We start from the raw sequence: 22,815 nt of genomic DNA, 5'->3' as shown, positions 1-22,815 counted from the left end.
GAAGGCACTGTATGTTTACAAATAATCAAAAGCAATCAGTGTTTTTTTCTGAAACTAAACATGCTATAGTAAATAAGACAACCCCAACTGTGAAAGCACCTCTTTTTGTCTAATTTGGTAAACATTTAACACGGATCCATGAACACACCTCAACAGGGGTTTAAATGTTGCATGCACCTGCATGTAAGTGGAAGATGTAGGGGGAAGGGCTCCATTTGGAGGAGAAGAGTAAGTTTGTCCCACAACTAATGGGCATTTAAGTGTTGGCCATTTACAAAATTAAGCATCATTAGTGTCTGTAGAGAAAGAGAGAGAGGCAGACAGAGGCAGAGAGAGGCAGAGAGAGGCAGAGAGAGGCAGAGTGAGGCAGAGAGAGAGAGAGAGAGAGAGACCTGGGAAATGGATTGGAGCATCCTGTGATTGTGAGCATGTGTTTTTGGAGGCACAGAACGCAGCACAATAATTTAATAAGTAAAACCAGAGCGGTGCTCTCACCACTAGACTTTTATTCCCTGCTATCTGACACGCTGAAAGATACTTGGAAGAGAACCTCTGTCATACTGAGACCCAAAAATCAACAGGAGGACCGTCCGAATCTACTCAGAGAGGCAGGAAAGGGTCAGTAGTGGCTAGTGTTCCCATGGTGCGGCCCCACCCACAGACACTACTCTTAACACAAAACACACACATACAAGCATGCACTGACTCAAACACCCTCCTGTGAGAGAAGAGTGTAAATCACTCCCACTATGGTTGTGCTTCAGGCCGGGGTTAGAGTAAGGGTCTGGGACACCCAGGCCTACCCAAGCCAGTCTCTCTAGGCAGGGCATCCCAGTCCAGACTCCCCAACCTCCTCATCCATAATACATGGGACAGAAGGTTTTATTTGGGACAGGGGTAGGGTGCAAACAGAGGTAATCTTAGTCTGGCAATCAGCACCAGAGGATGTGGCTATGGCACGGTCGTGCTAGGCCTGGACCATTGAATCACCAGCCACCTAACCGTCCACCAGGCGAGGCAAGGGTACTGTACCAGAGGAATGCCCTCTGTCTGCTCTGACAAGCTTGGCTACGGTGGCACTGAGGAGCCCCTCCTGGTTTGTTTATATCTACAGTTAGACTACACACACAGCCCGGCCCAGCACACCCATCCGCACCACAGCCTGACCGGCCCCACACAGCGTCATATAAACATGAGCCACAAGTGGAAGGTTATTAATTCAAGTGTCTGAGTCACTTTAAGAACAATGAAAATAACATTTTCAACAGTCCAGCAGGTCCGAGGGATATAAACACACACGTCATGTTAATACAGCCCAGTATAGTAGAGGGCTGGGGTGCTGGTAGTATTAAAGCTCACAAACTCTGATTTCCCAAGGGAACCTGTAGAAATGAAGGCGTTTTAAAGTGGGGTGGTGAGCAATATGAATCCCACATTTAGGAAAAGTTCCACTCGGATGCTCCAAAATGTCATCATTCCAGAGGGAGCGAGTCACCGCTAATGGAAGCCGTGTGAGATCTGTGCCTGCTGGAGCTAGTACACCTGGGTAAGGGCTTTGTTGCCTCAGTAACAAAGAGTACAGGGTGCATGCGTGTGTTCAAACGCAAGTGTTTGTACGTAGAAAGAGGCCCCTGAATCTGGAAGTCTAGGACTTGAACAGAACTAAAGACGAATAGCTTCCTTCTGAGCCCATGTTAGATACCCGCTCCAGTATTACCCTTCACCATTTGGAGAGCCGGAGTAAATCAGCTCAACTTCCAACAAGCCCTTCTGTGACAGTCAACATTTGACAGGGGCTGCAGTCCCATTCCCTACCTTTTCTTCCCCCTTGAAGTGTATACTCGTTCACTCTTCATGGATTCGATGATGGAGTTGGGGTCCTCCTGGGCTGCAGAGTTCACTGTGTCGTTTGCACCAATCACCAGAACCAGGTCCGTTTCTGAGACATAGAAAAAGAGATCACAGCACATGTCACATGTCTTATATGTCTCTGAGACATATAAAAAGAGATCACAGCACACCACAGAGAAAATGTGGTGCATATTGTCTATAGACCGAAACACAAGAGGTGAACACGTGAAGGTGAAACCAAACATACCAGCAAAGTCCTCGTTGATCTCCTCCATCTCCAGCACGATGTCATAGGGAATGCCCACCTCGGCCAATAGCACGTTGAGCTACCAAGGCATTCCGGGTGGATACCAAACTGGTAAGAGAGAAGGATTAACATCTTATTCAACTCCATCTATACGGCCATTTACTAGGATGATAAGGGTGAGAAAACCCTTCTGGTTTAAAAGTATCGTAATATTTTGGCTGTTGACAAAAGTTGAGTCAGAAGTACAAGATGGAGGGGCCATGATGTTAGTGCCGGGGGCGGTTTAGGTTAATGTCAGAGGTCATAAAGGGCCTGAGAAGCAGGGGAAATGGGTTAAGGATGGAGGATGAGAGGGCCCTACGGATACACACTGAAGCAGCAGGTTTATGACCAGAGAGTAAAAGCAGAGATCAGAGCAGCTGCACTCTACTCATACTGCCTGAGGTGTCTCGTTCCCCCTCTCCTGCTCTACTCTGTGATCTCCTGCCATTATGAATCAGTCCCCAATTTACACACACGACTGTTACCCACAGTAGCCTTAGGAACTTTGAATACCCTTGTGTGTAGCAGTGTGTGGAGTTAACCCGTTAGGTACCTCATGTAATGCAATGCAGTGTACATGTTGCAGTGTTGAAATGGGGGGGGGGGCGTGGCCTTTACAAGAGAGGCTAACCAGAGCAACACCACGCTGTGTGAATTACATTGCATTACAAATACATTAGGAACAATATCCACCTCTGAGGCTCCAAACAGTGGCAGCCCCATGCCCCGCCCTCATAGCAGCCTAACACCCCCACCCAATTATCCAGCCGAGAGGGAAGGGGAGGGGGGACAGGACTACCAAATCTGGCCACTCTCTGGCCACCCACTTCCCCCTCTAATCAACTGCAAATGCTCTAAGTAGCAGCAGCTGCTGGAACCCCAGATCAAACGAATGAAGGAAAATTACACAAGCTTCCGGTGTGCCTTTTCCCTTCCCTCCTCTTTCCTCTCTCCGGTGTGCCTATTCCTACTTTTGCGCTGCTCTCATTCACTCTCCTCCCTTTCACCTTCCTCTGTTCACTCCACAGTTAGCCTCAACCCTGTCCTTTCCCCTCCTGGCTTTTTTCACCCCAGTGGTGCCTTGGCAAGGCAGGGGTAATGAAGGGGTTATGGCAGGGGTGGGCAATCATTTTGGCTCGAGGGCCACATTGCGATTTCAAAATAGCACAGATTTGTTCATCCAAATCAATTTGCAGGCCAGAAAAACATACTGTATACAGTAGGTCCATTCCCAGCTAGCACATAACGTTCTGAGAACCATAGGTTTCTTAGGTGGGAATTTCAGTACTTCAGCATAACGTTTCCTACAGGTTTCCTCATGGATCTTTTTAAAGTAATGTTCTTAAATTATTCCGAGAACATTAAGAAACAACGTTATTTGGGGGGAATTTCAGTACTTCAGCATAACGTTTTCTACAGGTTTCCTCGTGGTTTTAAGTTAAGTTCTCTGAACATTAGGAAAACTTTCCATGAAACATTAGTAATGTTCAAAAAACGTTCTGAGAATTATTTAAAGAGCCACTGAACATGCTAATTGGCACGTGTCTTTTCTGTTGCGCATTAGAAAAATGGGATTTCGGTCTTGGAGGTGTGTTTCCTGGCCGATTCCGCATTTGGTTAATGATGTTTGTCCCCCACGAGACACTGTAGAGGCGGAAGCTTCACTTAATTTCCTAAAAATCATCAGAATGAATCTAAGCTAAATCTGAAATCTGTAATTATTTTTGATGTTTTTGCAGAGGATGCTTTAGTTGCGCAATTTTAAATCTAACAAAGGTGTTAAGTTTTTAAAAAGCGCAACGTATTGTCTTCTGTAAACAAATCCGGGCGGCTGGGCAGGGTCTATGCTATTGGATAGAGAGCCATCACTAAAGCTGTTCACCCCATGTTAGTGGGCAAATGTACAACGTCAAATCAAAACCCAAACTCTATTTATTTTAGACGAGACTGACTTTATTAGGAAAATGATCCTATTTACACTTTGTAGCCAATTTGGACACTAGAATAACTGTTACTAACTCATATCGATGCCACATAGTTTTCAAAGGGATTCATTGCTTTTTAAAGACGGTCACTTATTAAAAACCTTTACATTCCGTTCTCAGCGTCAACAAAACTCTCGATCCTTCATCTTGTTAAGTGTGTTCAGGTGCGTTGGGTGCCCACTAATAGGCCACACCTGATCTTAATGAGTGCTTGTTTCTTTTGAAATGGGGTTTGGGGTATGAGTAAAAAGTAAAACATGGCAAGCTAGCTCCATCCTGGTGGTGCAGTGGACTAATTCCATGGATAGGGAACAGAAGAGCATAAGTTTCCATCTTACAGACGCTGTGCCACAAGAAATAAATGTGTTTGCATGATTAATGCAAAAGAAAATTCCTTTCCATGTGTCCTAACTGTACTTGGAGTTTAACCTGTCTCCTCCCCTTCACTGATTGAAGTAGATTTAACAAGTGACATCAATAAGGGTCATTGCTTTCACCTGGATTCACCTGGTCAGTGTTTGTCGTGGAAAGATTAGGTGTTCCTAATGTTTTGTACACTCAGTGTATATTGACTCAGGGGGTTGAATATTTATCTAGTCAAGATAGTGTTTTAATAAAAATAACATTTACACGTAAATTTATTCCTGTAAATCGTACAATGAAATCAATTAATCTCACTTTATAATACAACAAACTATGGAAAAAGTCAAGGGGTGTGAATACTTTCTGAAGGTCCTGTATAAAGTGGGTAAGACAGTATGTAAAACAGTATTGCACCTGTACTGTCTCCACCTTCTAGATGGTAGTGGGGTGAACAGGCCGTGGCTTGGGTGGCTGAGGTCCTTGATGATATTCTTGGCCTTCCTGTGATTCCGAGTGAAGTAGATGTGCTGGTGTGCAGGCAGTGTGGCCCAGATGATGCGTTGGGCTGATCGCACAACCCTCTGGAGAGCCATGCATTTGTGGTTTGTGCAGTTGCCGTACCAGGCGACGATACAGCCTGATAAAATTCTCTCGATGGGGCCTCTGTAGACGTGCGTAAGGGTCTTAGGGGCCAAGACAATTTTTTTCAGCCTCTCTCTGCTGTTTCCTGTAGTCCAAGATCAGTTACTTAATTTAATTGACATTGAGGTTATTTTCCTAGCACCACTCCCTGATGGTAATCAGGCCTACCACTGTTATGTTGTCAGCAAACTTGATGACTGAGTTGGAGACGTGTGTAGCATGAGTGAACAGGGAGTACAGAAGGGGGTTGAGCATGTACCCTTGAGGAGCCTCCATGTTGAGGATTAGCGTTGCGCAGATGATGTTGGCTGTTTTCACCATCAGCTTGGAGGGCAGTATAGTGTTGAAGGCTGAGCTGTATTCAATTAGCAGCATTCTTACATAGGTATTCCTCTTGTCCAGGTGGGATAGGGCAGTGTGCAGTGCATTGGCGATTGCGTCCTCTGTGGATTTGTTGGGGCGCTATGCAAATTGTAGTCGGTCTAGGGTGTTGGCTAAGGTGGAGGTGACATGATTCTTAAACTAGCCTCTCAAAGCACTCCATGATGGAAGAAAGGAGTGCCACATTTTACATAAAATGTTTGTAATTTAGCAGACTCTCTTATCCAGAGCGACTTACAGGAGCAATTAGGGGGGTAAGTGCCTTGCTCCAGAGCACTGACAGATTTTTCACCTACTCGGCTCGGGGATTCGAACCATTAACCTAGCTAGCTAACATTAGCTGGCTCGCTAGCTAAAGTTACGTGTATGATCTGTGTAGTAATATTATTCGTATCTCAGAGCCATTTGCTTTGCAAGTTAAAGCCTAATGTTAGCTAGCTAACATTGAACCTGGTAGGTTAGCTACCTGCTGATTCATTCAGGGTAGTAACATCACGAGTTGGGATTATGGTTCATTTTTTAGCTAGCTAGCTACATGTCTTAACAAAATATTATTCTATGCAAGTATCCATTTCAATAGAATGTTCATGATGTCACTGTGACAGCTGTTGATAGACGTAGCTGGTAAATTCGCTCTGGCTATCTACTCCGATTTCAGAGCACTCCCGTCTGAGTGTGCCAGAGCTCAGAATAACTGAGAAATGTATGAACGCTCAACAAAAAAAAGTGTAATTAAATTGTTGCCATCAGTACAGTTGCAGTCACCAATGCTCTGGATAACATAAAATATCCTAACCAGCTCTGCTAGGGTGAGTAAAATGGTCAAAGTGAGCTGTTCTCTCATTTGTGTCTGGAAGTAGCTAGCAAGCTAGCCAAAGTTAGCCAGTTAGCTTGGGTGCTTGAATGTTGTTAGGACAGAACACTCAGATCAACCCTTAAAGAGATGGGTGAGGCTAAAGCTTAAGAGGGAGTGAATGATGCTGTGGGTATAGACAAAGAAGAGCTCTCCAGTAGGTGTACCAAAACATTCAAAGGCCATTTTTTCAAAGATGAGGTTACAAGTTCATCAACTTTCTAAGCAGAATGACTTTCCCATTGTTCCTCAATTGTGGTGTTTGATATACCATTTTCTATTCCTGAGTCTACTTTTACTTGCTATGAAAACCTGTCAACTGCTGTCTGTATAAAATGTCTGAAAAAAGGAAGGAACACAATAAAACTTCAGAACACAGTCTGCCTGGACTTTGACTGGCACATCTTGATAGAAGTCCAAAACTGACTTCCACCTGTGAACAGTGATCAAAAATGCTTGTATAAATAGCAAAAAAAATCAGACAATCCCAGAGATTCTTACCTGGATATTGATATTCTGATGCTAAAAACACAAACACTTACATAAAGCCCTATGAAACGTGCTTCAAAAAATATTTTATTTTTAACATTTAGGAAATAACCAAAAATATTTGCTTAAATGTTATTTCTCCGCTTTTAGTTTTGACACACCAGGTATTTAAAATCTAACAAGAAAAATATTCAAACCAACGTATCCCAGCAATAGGGAAGTCCAGAGTTTTTCTGTAGAGTATCATTTTAAAGGACCAGTGAATTCCCATAGGAACAGAGGATGTCTGAGGGCTCAGGAGTAAACAAGTGTACTAACCTAGTTTATCTGCATGTATTGTCTCAAGCAGAACATGGTTTTGATAATAATCCTAAATACAAGTGGGAGCTCTTTCCTCTCAGTTCAACAAGACCCGGAGGTGAAATAATTGAGCCTGTTATTTTAAAACACAATAAACAAACACCATCAAATAAATAAAGGACATCAAGGCTGAAAAAAAGAATCAGTCGTGAAATGATTTCAATCCTTTTATCTGAAGCAGTAAAGTGGGAGCATGTGCAGGATTCTGGAGCAATCAATCAATTACGTTACTCTTAAAGCAAGAATCCTTAGTTGCTACATCCATTTTTAGATGTATAAATAAATTATATATTGACTCTTGAAGAATATAACTTATAAATAATTCTGATCTCATGATGGTCAGTCCTTGCATCCATAGCTCTGCCTATACATTTGAGAGTGGTTCGTTTTCTCCAGCTCCATCCCTCAGCCGTTTACCAAAAACAACTGGCATGGTGTTGGTTTTGTTCTTTTTCCAACTGCAGATTTCCCTTTTAAGGATGATCGTACTTACAATTAATGTCCAAGTGCACATTAATTGCTCTAGTACATGTGGTAGACAGGACATTTCTAACTCAAAAGACCAAGTAAGCCTTTATTCACTGGTCTTCACCATTCCAAAGCCAATCTAGGCCAGTCAAACACAACAAGGACCATCAACACTTATCTTTCATCTGCCCCGTGCAGAGTTGAGAAGCCTCTTCCTGAAATGACCACCATCCAAGAAAGAGAAACAATAATTCACAGCAAATGGATAATCTAAAGCCTCAATTGCTGTTTACAACGTTTGATAGGCCTGTCACAACAGCCGTCAAATACTCTGCTTTCAACACAGCATGTTGCACTGAGCATAACTACGGTCCACACTAGCTCCTTAATGATTTTCAACTTTTTCATGCAGACTCTCAAACACAAGCTTTTCTCCTAATGAAAACAACCCCATCCAGACAAGGCCAGTGTTTATAAAAAAAAGAGTCTTAAATGTTTCCACTGATGTCAATCAAGCAAAGTGACTGTGACTGGTCCAATTATAGGAAACGTGAAAAGGAAAACAAGACAGCTCCGGTTCCAGCTCGGGCCTGGTGTAGTGTAGTGCACTGCAGTCAGCAGGGGAATCTGGGACCCACTGACAACACAGAGAGCAACTGTGGAACAGTGCACCATAATACCAGGCCTTGGAAGCTGAGGATCACCTTTCAGTCTGGCAGGACTACCTGGCACACAAACACCGGCTAATTTGGTTACATTTGGAGAAGATGCTTGAAAATGTTTGGATACAAAAACAAGTCTGGGTTTGCAGTAGTCAGTTAGACAACCGTGTACTTTAGAAGTTCAGAACATCCTCCACAATAGATATAGTAACATCTCCCCCACTGTCTACATAGGCCCAATGGTGTACATCCATGTTAGATAGGGTCTAACCGTCTACTGTCTAGGTCCATGGCTGGGTCAGGACACCGTAGGGTTGAGCCCTGCTGGATGGCTGGAGGCTGGACTGCCTGCGACGATGTGTTTTAAATGAAGGAGCCATCTCTGTTGTGCTTGGCCCCCCATGCCTGTTTACTCTGGAGTGCCACGTTCATCATCCTTTCTCCCCTTCTCTTTATTCATCCTCCCACATCTCATCACCCCTCCATCTGTTCGTCCTGTCTGCCCATAATGGTCCAGTTCTCTGTTGTAGAGAACAAAGTGGATGCCGACGCAGACAGAGGACAGACAGAGCCATAAGCTTTGCTGGAGGCGATTACACTTACTGGCCCAGGAGGTCAAGCCGAGCCACAGACAACCAGGCAGTTTAGAAGAGCAGAGCCAGCCACTAGGTTGGGGTTGTGTCCCAAATGGCACCCTATTCCCTTTACAGTGCACTACTTTTGACCAGGGTCCCCATTTCCATTTATAGTGCACTACATTTGACCAGAGCCCCATGGGTACCGCATATTAAAGCCCATAAAAAAGAGCCTTCTTTTCTACTCCTTTATTTTCTCTGGGAGCAGCATACTGTATGGACCAGCGCAGGTTGAGGCTGCACTGCCAGGCAGGAGAGATAAAGCTGACTTCTCACTCAACAGTTCACTTCGCCACTAGGTTGGAGAAGCCATGTGCAGAGAGCTGTCGTCAGGGGACGGGTTTTCAGACAGGGTGGGAGAGCGGAAAGACAGAGAGTGAGATTATACAGAGGTCTGTCAAAGTTTCAATAAACCCTACTCCAAAACACGACCCAGGCTCTTGGACCACCTCGGGATAGAGTGGGCCTGCATGCCTGACGGGCCCTACTTGAAAGGTGCCCCAATGAAGTTGAGCAAATTAACTGGTGATGTAACAAGGTCAATAGAGGTTAGCTAAACATAGAAAAAAAGTTTGGGAATTTCTGAAAAATGTGGATCGCAAAGGACCATGTTTTCTACTTTCTGCACAAGACCTTTGGCCACAACGCACTTACTCTCTAGGTCTTAAAAACATTTGTCAGTTGAACCCTGTGTACGTGGGTAGTTTACATGAACCTACCCTGTCAGTGCTCCGGTGTGTGTAAGTATCACTGTGTTAATGCTGTGTGTGTGTGTGTGTGTGTGTGTGTGTGTGTGTGTGTGTGTGTGTGTGTGTGTGTGTGTGTGTGTGTGTGTGTGTGTGTGTGTGTGTGTGTGTGTGTGTGTGTGTGTGTGTGTGTGTGTGCGTGTGCGTGTTGTTGGGTTTTTACTTTACCTGGAGTGATGATGATGTTGTGGGCGTCTTCGATCATTTTGACAGTCTGGTCCACGTTCCTATGATCTCCATGGGCTTGCCTGACCCAGTGGATGATGTACGTTGGCAAGGGAACGGTTCATGGCCTAGCCCCTAGCCAGGGGGAGAGGAGAGAGAGGAGGGGGAGTACAAAGATGGATAGGATTAAAAGCTGCTCAGCCTTTTTGAGTCAACTGCATTTTTCAGTGAACCCAGTTTCTTTCAGGCAGTCAATGCCGCCAAGAAGGCATTTAAGTACAGTTACAGTTCCTCCTAGTGGAGAACGTTGGAAGCACAGAAACTGCCTCTTGCACATTTTAGCATCTTCAAGGTTTATATGTAGGTTAGGAGCTGATGCGGCCTATTTATCCCATACTGTCTGATGTATGACACTTCCTAAATACAGACAGACGGAAGAACTATAGGCTCCATACTTTAATCATTCTATAGCCCTCAAACTCAACTCTGGACCTCGACGCCGGTTCCACTGCGTTTTTTCATTGTTCCCCTCTACATCAAGGACCTGGGACACCAGGTATGTGCAATTAATTATCAGGTAGAACAGAAAACCAGCAGGCTCCAGACATTGTAGGGTATGAGTTGAATACCCCTGTTCTATGGGATGTGTGACACTTTGAAAATACAGACCAACGGACTTCCTTACCACACACGACGCAGGAGAGAATGGCCCCTGAGGAGCCGATGAGGGCCCCTACGATGTTGAGCAGGTTGTTGCTTAGTAGGAAACCCTCAGCAGACAGGGCCCAGCCGGAGTAGCTGCTGAGCACCGTGATGATCACCCATGGCTGTTGTCAGCGTCAGGCCCTAGAAGAGCAAGACTACCTTTAGACTGAAGGTTGATATGGCAGTGGGCATAATAAAACAAGACAATTCATTAATGTGTTGCTAAATTCAATACATTGTCCATACAAAAGAAGGTATGCATAGAGCATGTGTCATATGTGTAGTAGGCCTGGCCTATATAAACTCACACGTCTGCACTGTCCTGAAACACGTGGGCATAAGCAGACAACCTGTATTATTGAATGGTAAATAGAGAAATCTGATCAGGCAGTAGAAATGTAGTGTATTTAACCCCTATCAGGTCGTGGTGGGCCTCAGTCAGTGGTGTTTGTTAAAACAAGGAGTATTCATTTCAAGTGCTCTCTATGATATCATCCTAGTGTTACTCTCCAAGATCCCTAACTCAGGGAAAGGCTCTAACCAGAGCCAGCTACCTCACATTATGCAACGATACACTCCATCAAACAAACAGTGAGGGCAGGACTTGAACAATATCAGATCTCCTTTTAAAGACATTCACGCTCAGGCACAGGTGATTGTTTAGCTACACCTTATCAGTCAGAGTGGTGTGATATTATATACGTAAAAAAATGAATATTCGTTGATTTATCCAACGTCAAAAACCACACGGAGGCCTGAGCAGCCAACATTCACAACAGTTTTAACCAGAACCACCTTCTCTCAGCACTGCTTCAAAACCTCATCATCTTAGTTTACCTTCCATCTATCATCATATTATGGATTGATCCTATGGTTAATGCTTCCAATGAAAACTCTCCTTAAGGGCCAACAGTGGAGCAGGATTGTGAGCAGAGTGCTTTTTATTGAAGGATAGCTGAACATACCTAAAATGGGCTAGAGCACAGGATTTCAAAAGGAGATACGACTTCCATCGTATTTCTAAGAATCAGTTCAACGATTACAGGTCAGTCCAGGTTGGTGGATATTAAGGGCCATAGATATAGAATTATTAGAACAGGAAAAGACTCACCATCTTAACTTAAAACATTGATTTGAATGGGGATGTCCGTCCCAGTAAATCTCTTTATTTGATTAGGGTAGAGGCGGCATGTAGGTCGTACCATGATGGCCGAGAGAGAGAGGACACAGAACCTGTTGTGTAGCTGGGGTCCAGCATGTAGGGGATCATCAGGCCCACACTGGAGACCATCAGCCCAGCATTCATAGCATCAGCACACCTGGAGAGAGGAGGAGAAGAAAGACTGTAGGCATGGACATATAGAGCTAAATGCATATCAGGACATTACTATGCGGTGCCCATCTAATTTATTATGGCCTTCAGTTACAAGTATTCAGTCCTCATCCACTTTTGAAGAACAATCTGAAAGTGAGAATTTTAATTATTATCCAAGGATGTTAATATCGCACACATTGTCATGATTAAAAAGGGAGTTTTATCCTTGAACTAATTCAATCCTTGGCAGGCAGGTAGAAAGATAACAGAGAATTGATTTTCATTTCAGAGACTGAAATGTGTTCATGAGGCTGTTTCATGCTAAATTGAAACTGAATACACGTTGATAATCAAATGAACAGAGCCAGCATCTGGATTCCACCGCCTGTGACATGGGACGCATTGTGATGTTTCATTCACTCTTTTCCTCATTTGAAAGCCTTCCAAAAGCAAACCCACGACTGAAAAACAAAATGCAAAAGAAAATAACAAGAAAAACGTATCTAGCGTGAAATGTGCATTTTGCGGAAAATGGACGTTTTAATCTTTTATCAGAGCAGGTTTTCCAGGTTCCAGTGGGACTGTGGAGTGGGAACGCTCCCTGGGATAATGCGTTCCAGCTTTCGGGAACAAGTGGAAAATGACTGGGGGCGGAGGGGCTAATTAGTGCCAAACTGGGAAAGGTTCCGCCTGGCCTAGCTTGGAGCAGGGGGGCCTGGGTGGCACGGCTGGGACAGGGGACTGAGAGGAGGGGTGCAGACTCGGGTACAGACGCTCAGGCATCAACCTGAAGGACCCAGACCACTACTGGTATACTGGTCTACTACTGACCAGAAGGTTATTGGATCAAACCCAAGCTGTTTAAATTGAGATGTGGTGCCCATGATCAGAACATTCCTGAAAACGCCGTAAAATGTATGCATGTAATATATATACACTACGTGACCAAAAGTATGTGGACACCTGCTCATTGAACATCTCATTCCAAAATTATGGCCATTAATATGGAGTTGGTCCCTGCTTTGCTGCTATCGAAGCCTCCACTTTTCTGGGAAGGCTTTCCACTAGATGTTGGAACATTGCTGCGGGGACTTGCTTCCATTCAGCCACAAGAGCATTAGTAAGGTTGGGAACTGATGTTGGGCGATTAGGCCTGGCTTGCAGTCAGCATTCCAATTCATCCCAAAGGTGGGGTTGTGGTCAGGGCTCTGTGCAGGCCACAAACCATTTCTGTATAGACCTTACTTTGAGCACTAGGGCTTTCTCATGCTGAAACAGTAAAGGGCCTTCCCCAAACTGTTGCCACAAAGTTGGAAGTACAGCCTAGACAGAACCATGATAAACAGCCCCAGACCATTATTACTCATCCACCAAACTTTACAGTTGGCACTATCTATTCAGGCAGGTAGCATTCTCTTGGCATCTGCCAAACCCAGATTCGTCCATTGGACAGCAAGATAGTTAAGCGTGATTCATCACTCCAGAGAATGCATTTCCACTGCTCCAGAGTCCAATGGCGGCAAGCTTTACAGCACTCCAGCTGACACTTGGCATTATGCATGGTGATCTTAGGCTTTTGTGTGGCTGCTCAGCCATGGAAACGCATTTCATGAAGCACCCGACGAACAGTTGTTGTGCTGACGTTGCTTACCGAGGCAGTTTGGAACTCGGTAGTGAGTGTTGCAACCGAGGACAGACAATCTTTGGAACGGGCAGTCCTGAGGCACAGGTACGGCTGATGTTTGGTGGAAATTCCTTGTTTGTGAGTGTACCTCCGTGTGTGTGTGTTCTGGAGTGTGTGTTCTTCTTAAAGCCCTGCAGACATGGACGGGGTTAATAGGAGCATTTGGAAAAGCAAACAGGCTAAGGTCTGAACGGATGGCTTAGTCTAGGTTACAACTTGATTCCAGGAAGAATTACCATGTGGATTGACTTGACTGGAACATGCTTAAGACATGATGGTGACCATTACCTCAGCACAGCTGCAGTATGAGCAGTAAGCAGTTACTCATATGATTGAAGGAGACAACACATGTCGACTACAGTAAATAACATATGTTGTTCAGATCATTCAGGCATGCAAATCCAACACACACACGTACACACACACACAGACAGAGTACAAAACATTAGGAACACTTCCTAATATTGATTTGGCACCCCTTTTCGCCTTCCGATCAGCCTCAATTCGTTGGGGCATGGACTCTACAAGGTGTCGAAAGCATTCCACAGGGATGCTGGCCCATGTTGTTTCTAATGCTTTCCACAGTTATGTCAAGTTGGATGTCCTTTGGGTGGTGGACCATTCTTGATACACACGGGAAACTGTGGAGCATGAAAAACCCAGCAGCATTGCAGTTCTAGACACACTCAAACAGGTGTGCCTGGCACCTACTACCATACCCAGTTCAAAGGCACTTAAATCATTTGTCTTGCCCATTCAACCTCTGAATGGCACACACACACAATCCATGTCTCAATTGTCTCAAGGCTTGAAAAGCCTTATTTATCCTGTCTCCTTCCCTTCATCTACACTGATTGAAGTGGATTTAACAAGTGAGATCAATAAGGGATCATAGCTTTCACCTGGATTCACCTGGTCAGTCTATATCATGGTCTATGCCTAATGTTTTGTACACTCAAGCATGCACACACTTACCAGCGATGCCACCCACAGCCATGGCGGCACTCATCTGTGCCAGGAAGACCAGCGTGACAGCGATGCCCCCTGCCACACCAATCATGCCCAGGGCATTATCCAGGCATGCAGTGGACTGGTTGGACAGACCAGCCAAGATTCCCACACAGCACATACCAGAGCCCAGGTACATAATCTACAGAGAGAGAGATAGAGATTAGGGTTAGGTGATGCTCACCTGTTCAATTTTGTAGCCAGCCTGCATGGCGACTCCATAGCCCCCCACAAACAGCAGTAGGTACAGGTAGTTGTATTCTGGAGGGTCAGTGGGACGCTTGAACATGTCCAGCATCTTCTTGGTGACCAGGAAACCACCTGAGAGAGAAAGAGAACAAAACCAGTCAAACTCAACCTGGTAGACGGTCTGCATATACACTCTGTTTGGAACGCTTTAGGCATAACAGGGTGAAGACGGTTATTTCATTTTTTCAAATATTTATAGCACCCTTATTTGATATTTGAGTAACCCATTAAAAGTGTGCGCACAAAAGGTTCCTAAAAGCCAACTTAGTGAATGTAGTAGCTGGGGGTTTTCTTGGTGGAGTCGCTCCCCTGATATAACGACCAGACGGAACACTTCATTCTGCTGGGGCGGATCACATTACATTCCAAAAGCAACCTCTGGGTTCTCTACATCGCCACTACACCCCCACACTCAGACAGGTTATCCAGTGGCTAACATCTGTCACTTCAGCTGTACGCGCTAATTTTAGCCCAGCCCAGACCTCAATCACTTAAACACACCAATAATTGAAAAAAATATTTCAGACTTGAGGCTCAGAGTCAATACATTCAGATTCAAGAATGCAAAGGGCAGGTATTGAAGAAAAGCATGCACAGGATTTTTCCGTGCTGCCGCTATAAAAACCCATGGCAATACAAAAGGCAAGAGCCAGAGGAAGAAAAAACTATTCCTCAACCCGTTGTATGAGGAGCAGGTACTCTATACATTTCAGGGTTAGTTTATTGAAACTAAATTGGAGGGCAATTTTTTGGTGTATTCACTTCACAATATAAAAATTGTAGCAGAAGGGCTAGGAAACAAATGGTGGAATGTCCGTTTTTATGTTACTGAAGGTTTATGGATGGTGCGGTAGACCACTAAGAAATGTTGCATGTGGAATGGAAACCAATAGGGACTTTAAAACTAAATTAAACACCTGCTCTTTAAAGAAAATAATATAGATATATATATAAAGAGGTGCACTTTAAGCACACTGGAACATATGCACAAAGAGATCTGAGAGAGTCATAATAACTGGTTATTACAGCAAATGAATCCCTGCCATGATCTTTGACCCTGCTCAGTGTTCTGGCCTGTTGGAGCACCCTCGCACAGACTGGGACCTCTGGACCGCTGCAGCGGGTTGCCTTTGAATGAGTGACTCAGCGGCTGTCTAGAACGACGCACCAAAGACTTTCCCGACACTACCATTAACAACGTTCCCTCATTTCTTCTCAGCAGAGCTAGACTAAGCCTGGTTTATTGCATGGCCATGGCCCTTTTGAAGACCACTCAGTCATTTCCAGTTCATGTGTGAAGTTCCTTCTTTTCCACCTAAAGGGAGTTAGGGAAGGGCACGAACAGGGTCCATGGGCCAACTAACGGTCAAAGCTGAGGAAGAGGGCACAGTGGAGCAATAAGCAGGTTCTTAATAGATAGTCAAGTGAAATAAATGGCCCTAAAGGGGTCTGATATCCACGTATCTTACGTATTCTAAGATCTTATATAAGGTCTCCAAAAGGGGTACAATTTTGAGGTAAGGGGAGCTTGTCTGCTCCATTCACTATCTGTTTTCACAGTTATTGTCTGGTTTAGTCCAGAGTCACTCGCCAGCGATGTTGACCCCCCCTCATGAGAGACAGACCGCCCACAGCAGTCAGACCTGGAATAAACACACACACACAGTAAGCACAGCTTAGATCACATTACAGACATGTTTTTCAATTAGTCCCACATGTGTTGAACTGATGTCAAATGTCAAATGACAATGACAAAACACTGAAACATTATTGCTTCTCTGCCCTGTCAGACAAACAAAGCTTTATAACATTTGATGTGCTGTACAGAGAGGCATGTTTCTTACACATTGCATTCGAGCGCAGCAGCACAGCTTAATGAGGAAAATGTCAGAGCGCAGAGGGAGTCCTGATAGCCATCAGCCCTATAATGACTTACAAATGCAGCCTGCTGTACAGCAGTGAACAACACAACAACAGGCTGGTCAGACAGAGCCAACCTGCTCCCAGTCATGTGTTTATGTGTCTGACTGAATGAGTGAGCGTTTCCTGGCTGTCCCGTTCTGGAACTCCACAGTAACAATTAGTCACAGAGACAGGCCAAGGTTTGAATTAAAAGGTGACTGCACGCTACCTCAGTGTCACAGGAAATACATACAGCAGACAATTAGGCTAGAAACATCACCTTGCACACTCTGTCAAAAAGAGAGACATGGTGTGTGTGTGTGTGTGTCCCCCCCCCGAGTGGTGCAGTGGTCTACGGCACTGCATCGCACTGCTAGGCTGTGCCACTAGAGATCCTGGTTCGAGTCCAGGCTCTGTCGCAACCGGGAGGCCCATGAGGTGCCACACATTTGGCCCAGTGTCGTCCGGGTTAGGGGAGTGTTTGGCCGGCCGGGATGTCCTTGTCCCATCGGGCTCTAGCGACTCCTGTGGTGGGCCGGGCGCATGCACGCTGACATGGTTGCCAGGTGTACGGTGTTTCCTCCAACACATTGGTGCGGCTAAGCAGGCATCATGTCAAAAAGCAGTGAGGCTTGGCTGGGTTGTGTTTTGGAGGATGCGCGGCTCTCGACCTTCGCCTCTCCCGAGTCCGTACGGGAGTTGCAGCGATGGGACAAGACTTTGACTACCAATTGGATACCACGAAATTGCGGAAAAAAAGAAAGGAAAAAAAAACACCAGGTGAACTTTGAGCCCTTAATGCCATCAGATCCCCGCCTGAAGTTTCCCTCCCTTGAAAAGAGGGCGAGTTACTTTTGGAAAACAAAGGCGTCATACTCAGGCCATAGAGATCACAGACATGCCAAATAGACCAAGTAGACACCAATACCACCTACATAGCACTGACTTATCAAGACAGCTCTTAGATAGTCAGCCAGTCATGTCACACACACACACAATAAAGGTGAAGTCCCATGGGATGACAGTTATCCCAGAAGCGTCTCTTCGTCACATCCCACGCAGGGCGGACTTCAGAAGGGAAAGACATTAGCTAATTGTGACTCAACAGTTTCAGGTAGATTAAAGAGCTGTCATGAGGATGGTGCCAGCCATTGGGCAAAACCAAGGGCTCCTCATCAAAAGTAACCCAACGCTCCAGACAGAGATTGACAAAGACTTCTCTCTCTCCCTCTTAAGAATCTGAAATTCCAATATACTTCACTAACGTCTTGGGCTCGAACAGCTCTTTCAGCTTTATTACATTTGGCAAAGCAATAACCTTAACTCCAATGGCTTCAATGTTTCCACTTCTTTGCATGACCAAGATAAAAGGAATGGTTTAGGTAATGCCAAATATGTGGGGAACACACCTAAGAGACAATGTGTGAGCAGAGAGACTGAGAATGACTAGGGCGATGCTGGGACCAGGGTGCAGAAAAAATATGTGAACCCTTTGGAATTACCTGGATTTTGCATACATTTGACATCAAATTTGATCTGATCTTCATCTAAGTCACATCAATAGACAACCACAGTGTGCTTAAACTAATAACACACAAGTTATTGTATTTTTCTTGTCTATATTCAATACATAATTTAAACAGGTTGGGAAAAGTACGTGAACCCCTAGGCTAATGACTTCTCCAAAGGCTAATTGAAATCAGTAGTCAACTAACCTGGAGTCGAATCAATGAGACGAGATTGGAGATTTTGGTTAGAGCTGCCTTACTCCATAAAAAACATTCACAAAATTTGAGTTTGCTATTCACAAGAAGCATTGCCTGATGTGAACCATGCCTCAAACAAAAAAGATCTCAGAAGACCTAAGATTAAGAATTGTTGACTTGCATAAAGCTGGAAAGGGTTACAAAAGTATCTCTAAACGCCTAGATGTTCATCAGTCCACGGTAAGACAAATTGCCTATAAATGGGGAAATTTCAGCACTGTTGCTACTCTCCCTAGGAGTGGCCGTCCTGCAAAGATGACTGCAAGAGCACAGCACAGAATGCTCAATGAGGTTAAGAAGAATCCTAGAGTGTCCGCTAAAGCCTTACAGACATCTCTGGAAGATGCTAACATCTATGTTGACGAGTCTACAATACATAAAACACTAAACAAGAATGGTGTTCATGGGAGGACACCATGGAAGAAGCCACTGCTGTCCAAAAAAAACATTGCTGCACATCTGAAGTTTGCAAAAGAGCACCTGGATGTCCTACAGAGCTACTGGCAAAATATTCTGTGGACAGATTAAACTAAAGTTGTGTTGTTTGGAAGGAACACACAACACTATGTGTGGAGAAAAAAATGCAAAGCACACCAACAACAAAACCTCATCTTAACTATACACTATGGTGGAGGGAGCATAATGGTCAGGGCCTCGGCAGCTTGCTATCATCGATGGAAAAATGAATTCCCAAGTATATCAAGACGTTTTTCAGGAAAATGTTAGGCTATCTGTCCGCCAATTGAAGCTCAACAGACGTAAGGTGATGCAAAAGGACAACAACCCAAAATACAGAAGTAAATCCAAAGCAGAATGGCTTCAACAGAAGAAAATAAGCCTTCTGGAGTGGCCCAGTCAGAGTCCTGACCTCAACCCAATTGAGATGCTGTGGCATGACCTCAAGAGAGCGGTTTACACCAGACATCCCAAGAATATTGTGGAACTGAAACAGTTTAGTAAAGAGGAATGGTCCAGAATTACTCCAGACCGTTGTGCAGATGATTAATTGTGTCAGACTACCCTAACTTTCGTCATTTGTGGTCACAACTTGCAGACTTGTTTACGTGCTGCTGTGCATTTTGTTGCTAACCTTACTTTGCTACCTGACAACTTTATGATTTTTACTTTTTAATGACCGTTTATATTTTTAGTTTTTCCCTCGCTCTACTTTTTTTCATTAAAGTTTTTCACTCCGGACGCTTTATCTGGACGTGGTTCGTCAGGACCTCCAACAGCCGAAGCTAAGTAGTAACATTAACATGATGCCTTCTAATTGCAGTCGCTGTACTCATAATATACAGGAGAATGATCACCTTACGGCCAGGATAGCTGTGCTGCAAGCACAGGGTAGGAAAGGATGAAACGGCGTCTGTGCTACCAGTAAGTACAGATAGTAATATAAATCCCCTCGCACAGTCCTCGCAGCCTGACAACATTCTCATGGCTTCTGGAGGGAAATGCTGTAGGAATGCTACACCGGTGTCGCTCATTCAGCCAACAGAAACGTTCAACCGGTTCTCCCCATTAAGCAGCGAGTTGGAGTCAGAGGTCAAGCCTTCTTTGGTCCCTACTCCTCCCGTTACGGGGTCTGAGACGCCGAAGCCTCCCACAATTAGCTCTGACAAATTGAAAACCCTAGTCATTGGCGACTCCATTACCCGCAGTTTTAGACTTAAAACAAATCATCCAGCGATCATACACGGTTTACCAGGGGGCAGGGCTACCGACGTTAAAGCTAATCTGAAGATGGTGCTGGCTAAAGCTAAAACTGGCGAGTGTAGAGAGTATATGGATATTGTTATCCACGTCGGCACCAACGATGTTAGGATGAAACAGTCAGAGGTCACCAAGTGCAACATAGCTTCAGCGTGTAAATCAGCTAGAAAGATTTGTCGGCATCGAGCAATTGTCTCTGGCTCCCTCCCAGTTAGGGGGAGTGATGAGCTCTACAGCAGAGTCTCACAACTTGAGCCCTCTGGTTGAAAACTGTTTTCTGCCCCTCCCAAAAGATAGAATTTGTAGATAATTGGCCCTCTTTCTGGAACTCACCCACAAACAGGACCAAGCCTGGCCTGTTGAGTAGTGACGGACTGCATCCTAGCTGGAGGCGTGCTCTCATCTTATCTACGAACATAGACAGGGCTCTAACTCCCCTAGCTCCACAATGATATAGGGTGCAGGCCAGGCAGCAGGCTGTTAGCCAGCCTGTCAGCTTAGTGGAGTCTGCCACTAGCACAATCAGTGTAGTCCGCTCAGCTATCCCCATTGAGACTGTGTCTGTACCTCGACCTAGGATGGGCAAAACTAAACATGGCGGTGTTCGCCTTAGCAATCTCACTGGAATAAAGACCTCCTCCATTCCTGCCATTATTGAAAGAGTTTGTGATACTTCACATCTCAAAATAGGGCTACTTAATGTTAGATCCCTCATTTCCAAGGCAGTTATAGTCAATGAACTAATCACTGATCATAATCTTGATGTGATTGGCCTGACTGAAACATGGCTGCAAGCCAGATTAATTTACTGTGTTAAATGAGGCCTTGCCTCCTGGTTACACTAGTGACCATATCCCCCGCGCATCCCGCAAAGGCGAAGGTGTTGCTAACCATTTTGATAGCAATTTCAATTTACAAAAATCCCCCAGATGTTTTTGTCTTTTGAGCTTCTAGTCATGAAATCTATGCAGCCTACGCAATCACTTTTTATAGCTACTGTTTACAGGCCTCCTGGGCCATATACAGCGTTCCTCACTGAGTTCCCTGAATTCCTATCGGACCTTGTAGTCATGGCAGATAATATTCAAATTTTTGGTGACTTTAATATTCACATGGAAAAGTCCACAGACCCACTCCAAAAGGCTTTCGGAGCCATCATCGACTCAGTGGGTTTTGTCCAACATGTCTCTGGACCTACTCACTGCCACAGTCATACTCTGGACCTAGTTTTGTCCCGTGGAATAAATGTTATGGATCTTAATGTTTTTCCTCATAATCCTGGACTATATTTGTTACGTTTGCAATCGCAACAAATAATCTGCTCAGACCCCAACCAAGGATCATCAAAAGTCATGCTATGAATTCTCGGACAACCCAAATATTCCTAGATGCCCTTCCAGACTCCTGCCGCCTACCCAAGGATGTCAGAGTACACAAATCAGTTAACCACCTAACCGAGGAACTCAATTTAACCTTGCACAATACCCTAGATGCTCGTACCCCTAAAAACAAAAAACATTTGACATAAGAAACTAGCTCCCTGGTACACAGAAAATACCCGAGCTGCGCCACAGCAAACTGGAAGTCTTCTGACTAGCTTGGAAAGACAGTACCGTGCAGTATCGAAGAGCCCTCACTTTTGCTCGATCATCCTATTTTTCCAACTTATTTAAGGAAAATAAGAACAATCCAAAATGTATTTTTGATACTGTCGCAAAGGTAACTAAAAAGAAGCATTTCCTAAGAGGATGGCTTTCACTTTAGCAATGATATCTTCATGAACTTCTTTGAGGAAAAGATCATGATCATTAGAAAGCAAATTACGGACTCCTCTTTAAATCTGCGTATTCCTCCAAAGCTCAGTTGTCCTGAGTCTGCACAACTCTGCCAGGACCTAGGATCAAGGGAGACACTCAAGTGTTTTAGTACTATATCTCTTGACAGTAATAAAGTCTCTCTTGAAAAAGCCAAACCTTGACCCAGAAAATATAAAAAAACATCAACTTATTTCAAATCTCCCATTCCTCTCAATTATTTTTTGAAAAAGCTGTTGTGCAGCAACTCACTGCCTTCCTGAAGACAAACAATGTATACGAAATGCTTCAGTCTGGTATTAGACCCCATCATAGCACTGAGACTGCACTTGTGAAGGTGGTAAATTACCTTTTAATGGTGTCAGACCGAGGCTCTGCATCTGTCCTCGTGCTTCTAGACCATAGTGCTGCTTTTGATACCACCGATCACCACATTCTTTTGGAGAGATTGGAAACCCAAATTGTCTACATGGACAAGTTCTAGCCTGGTTTAGATCTTATCTGTCGGAAAGATATCAGTTTGTCTCTGTGGATGGTTTGTCCTCTGACAAATCAACTGTAAATTTCAATGTTCCTCAAGGTTCCGTTTTAGGACCACTATTGTTTTCACTATATATTTCACCTCTTGGTGATGTCATTCGAAAACATAATGTTAACTTCTTGAGTGTAGGGGGCAGGGTTTTGTTTTATGGCAAAAAAAAACATTTGAAACTGCCTATTTCTCAGGCCCAGAAACTAGAATATGCATATAATTGTCAGATTAGGAT

At 44.4% G+C, this 22,815-nt stretch overlaps 1 pseudogene; it reads right to left on the bottom strand.

Moving 5' to 3' along the window:
- The window catches only part of LOC109868186 (NAD(P) transhydrogenase, mitochondrial-like), a 50,869-nt pseudogene that overhangs the window by 2,034 nt on the left and 26,020 nt on the right, over positions 1-22,815 (bottom strand).

Source organism: Oncorhynchus kisutch, linkage group LG23 (assembly GCF_002021735.2).
Source record: "Oncorhynchus kisutch isolate 150728-3 linkage group LG23, Okis_V2, whole genome shotgun sequence".
NCBI classification, from domain to species: domain Eukaryota; kingdom Metazoa; phylum Chordata; class Actinopteri; order Salmoniformes; family Salmonidae; genus Oncorhynchus; species Oncorhynchus kisutch.
This window is presented reverse-complemented; position numbering and strand designations above follow the sequence as displayed.